At 50.2% G+C, this 4,011-nt stretch overlaps 1 protein-coding gene across 1 annotated transcript in view; it reads right to left on the reverse strand.

Moving 5' to 3' along the window:
- LOC117887135 (zinc finger protein 850-like) overlaps nt 1-3,800 on the reverse strand; it is a 12,462-nt gene extending 8,662 nt beyond the window's left edge. The window contains exon 1 of the mRNA XM_034789408.1: nt 3,567-3,800. The gene's annotated coding sequence lies outside the window, so the exon portion shown is untranslated. The remainder of the gene's footprint in view (nt 1-3,566) is intronic.
- Between the last annotated feature and the right edge of the window lie 211 nt (nt 3,801-4,011).

The following is a 4,011-nucleotide window of genomic DNA, read 5'->3' on the forward strand; positions in this document are numbered from 1 at the left end:
GGCAGGGGACTGGACTCGATGACCTCTCGAGGTCCCTTCCAGTCCTAGAATCTATGAATAAGCTGTCCTTAGGCAACCTGTCTATGCTGAGAATAATACAGGGAAGGCAGGGAACTGTGCAGCCTGGAAATACCCCAGTCAGCAGGGAGAGGGATGTGGGTCTCCAAACAAGAGAGGCAACACCCGGGGAGCCGGAAGGCTGAGAGTGGATGCTGTTGCTGGACCACTGAGGGGAGACACAGAAGCAGTTGCCCTGAACTGTGACAGCAACATTTTGCAAATCTGGGGTAGTTTGCATGGAGCACACTCAGTGTTTGAGTGAAGGCCAGGTGGAGGCAGTTTCTGCTTGCTACGCCTGATCCAAACCTAAGTTTTGCTTTACCACAAAGAACATGTTAAAGTTTGTTCTACAGTGTTGATGTGCTATGTTCTCAAAGCATTCTGTCGTATCTCTGAGAGCAAGTTTGTTACTGTGTGATGGGTATTGCTTGAAGATAGAGATACGGTTGGGGTGTGCGGGTGATGTGTTCCTCCACTTTGTACTTCCTGGTTTTCAGAGGTTTAAGTTTAGCCACTATGGTTGCCACCCGTCCGTTTTTTCACCCAGACAGCCCGAGTGCCATTTGACAAGCCCTGATGTCCGTTTTTTTGATGGGGTGGTGGGGAAGAGGCGGAGCAGGGGCAGGGCCTTGGCAGGAAGAGAGGAGTAAGGGGGTGGGGCCCTGTGGGAGGCAGATCAGGGGCCTGGCCTCAGGAAGAGGCGGAGCAGGGGGGATGGCCTATGGGGTCCTGTTACCAGCCCTTAGAAAGGTGGCAACCGTATTAGCCACGCTTCCCGTTCTGGAAGGGCAGGAGGCAGCACTGGGCAACCTTAACTCTGTGTTAACAAAGCTTTTGAGCAGTTCTTTCACTTGGCTTTTTAAAAATAATTTCAGCAACTCCATGTTCCACAGCCCAGCTCTCCCCTCTACTGCCTCTGATTCCTGGGAAATCCTTAACCTGGCCACAGAACGCCCTGTCTGCATGGTTAGTCCCTGTATTGCCCCTGTATCGTCTCCCCAGCTCGGAGTCTTCCTGTCTCTCTTATGGTCCAGCCCAGTCCTCTCCCACCCCATGCAGGGACAGACTTTGGCAGAGGCCCTGTAGGTTGAGGAGCTGGGCAGAGGATGTGTGAACAGTGCAGATACTGGCATGGAGTCACTGTGGCTGAGGTGTTTTTTTGGAAGGAGGACAGACTTGGGGGGCATGGATAGAGGAGTGGGGGGGTTATGGGTGGCTCAGCTGAAGACCCCCTCCATCCCTCACTGCATAACTCTGATGCCCCTCCTTCTCCCCTGGTCCCCTGCACTGCATTGACCTCCCTTTTCCTTTAGGAGCAGCAGCATGTGGGGACGGGTGAGCCTGGAGAACATTCCCCACTGCTGGAAGCCATGCGATTTAACCCACAATCATTGCCCATTTTTAACTGTGTGATATGAAGCTGCTGTGAGTAAAACAATTATTTATTGGAGACGTCCACACTTTGATATGTATATGGTCAGATATGTACAAAGAAGGTAAAATGTTAATCTGTAATGCTATGCAACATTAGCTTAGGGAGGATCTAACAGGTTTTTTATCCCCCATGTAGACATACCCTACATCTCTCTGTGTCTCGGTTTCCCCTCTGTACAATGGGGATAATAGCTTTTCTCTGCCAGGGAGAGGTGGTGTGAGGTTATATACTTATTGAGAGGTGCTCAGATTCTTTGATGCTATAAACACCTTAGCTAGAATTTTCCTGACATCTGAAAAGTAAGTCTGTGATTATGAGCAATATGTAATATTTATATACCTCTGTTTAATTATGGATATATTTATTACAAAGGACTATTACTAGACTAAAAGTTATAAGGGCTTGTCTATACTGGAAAGATAGACCAGTATAAATTAATGTGTGAGTTTAAACCTATAGTTACACTGGTATAACTCCTCATGTGGACACTTATTCCAGTATAAAAGAGTGCCCCTGATTGGTTTAGCTTATATCATTTCGGAAGGGGTTTAATCTAAATGGGAAAAAGGCACTCTGGTTTTGGTAGAATAATGTCCACATGGTGGGCGGGGGTTTAAATCTCAATAACTACATTTGTATAATTGGTCAAACTTTCCAGTGTAGACAGTCCCTAAGGTGCTGGCGAGAGAAGCAAAAATAACATTTGAGAAAGGCCATCTTCTTTGGTGGATCAAAGGAAAAGGAAGGCATGTTATAGCAACCTAGAAAATCTGACAGCCTGGAAATCACACGATAGCAAAGAAGAAACTTGTGCTAGAGGAAAATTAAGAAGAACAAATATTTTAAATAACAAGTGTAAAATAAACATTCAGAATATCATAGGAAATATGTTTGACAACAAACTGAGACATGGCTGCTTCGCTACTTGCATCAATTGTGATTTTCTGGGATTATTTACCATTAATGAAAGGTTTTAAGTTGCACAATGACATCGAACTATACAATTAGGATGACCATACTTCCCAAAGGGAAAATGTGTGGGGCTGGCCTAAGCCCTCCCCACTATGGGACTAGCCTAAACTGCATGCCTGAGCCTCTCCCCGCCCCCATGGGGCTGGTCTGAGCCACTCACCTGAGCCCCCCCCCCCTCGAGTGGGGCTTAATATGGAGATATACCTATCTCATAGAGCTGGAAGGGACCTTGAAAGGTCATCAAGTCCAGTCCCCTGCCTTCACAGCAGGACCAAATATCATCCCTGACAGATTTTTGCCCCAGATACCTAAATGGCCCCCTTAAGGATTAAATTTACAACCCTGGGTTTAACAAGCCAATGCTCAAACCACTGAGCTATCCCTCCCCTCAAGTGGCTTGCCCAAGCCCTGCCTGTCTCTCCCCCCCCCCCCCCAAGGTGGATGCTGGTAGCACTGCTCATTCAAGTCCTGCCTGCCCCCCATCTCCCCTCTACATGGGGCTGGCACCACCACTCTCCCGCCCCATGTTCCTCTGCACCTCACTTTTCTGAAAAAAGTGGGCATTTGTCCTGTTTGCTCTTGCCAACTGATCAAGTAGCCAAGACACATGGGACCAATGCCCACTTTTGCCAAAAAAATTGGGGCAGCCAGAACAGGGTTTAAAAATGGGACTGTCCTGGCCAAAACGGGAGGTATGGTCACCCTTAGTAAATTAGGATGTGCTAAGGACCATTCCCCCTGCCCCAACCTATCTGGCAGCACAGCTCCCCCTTTCCGAACCCCAGCTACTGCACCCTGGCCCTGGTTTTGCCAATCTGCCCCTCTCCTTCGCTTCCCTCCACTTGTTTTGTCTTCCTCGGCAAACTGCACACACATCCCTGCCATGTGCCGCCGTTTGCCCCCTGTTAATCGCAGGGCGCAGACTCTGATGGCAAGTCAGGGCAGCAGAGCCTGGTCCCACTGCTCCAGCCTGCTCAGTGACTGCGAAGTCACAAATTCTGGTGGGAAGCAGTTTCTGACATACACGAAACTGGGCGTGTGTCAGGGAGGGCAGCAGCTCTGAGGCTCGCAGCCCTTTCCCCCGGGTCTCTCCCCTCACCTGCAGGCTCCGGCTCTGGGGCTGGTGTCGGCAGAGCCCGGGGCTGCCAGGGGCAGAAAGTCCCCCCGGCTGGGCAGAGGGGGGGATTAATGCAGGTCTCTCCCCACACCGCGCTGGAGAGCAGCAGCGGCTCAGCCCGGGCTCCCGGCTCACAATGGAGGCAGCAGCAGATGCTACTGACCCAGGAAGCTCAACCCCTGATATCCTGAAGAAAGACAGAGAGCAACAGCTTCCTCTCCCTTCGCTCTCGGTGGGGAGGGCTGAAAAGCAGGATGGAGAGGGAGGGGAAAGGGACAGGAAGAGCTCTGCGTGACACCAACACAAGTTCCTCCAATAAGATCTATTACCTCGCCCAGTTGTCTCTTATATCCTGCGACCCCTGGGCTATAAGAACCGGGCGTACCACATCCTAACGCACATACACAAAGGGGCAGAAGTCACACTG

Source organism: Trachemys scripta, chromosome 14 (assembly GCF_013100865.1).
Source record: "Trachemys scripta elegans isolate TJP31775 chromosome 14, CAS_Tse_1.0, whole genome shotgun sequence".
NCBI classification, from domain to species: domain Eukaryota; kingdom Metazoa; phylum Chordata; order Testudines; family Emydidae; genus Trachemys; species Trachemys scripta.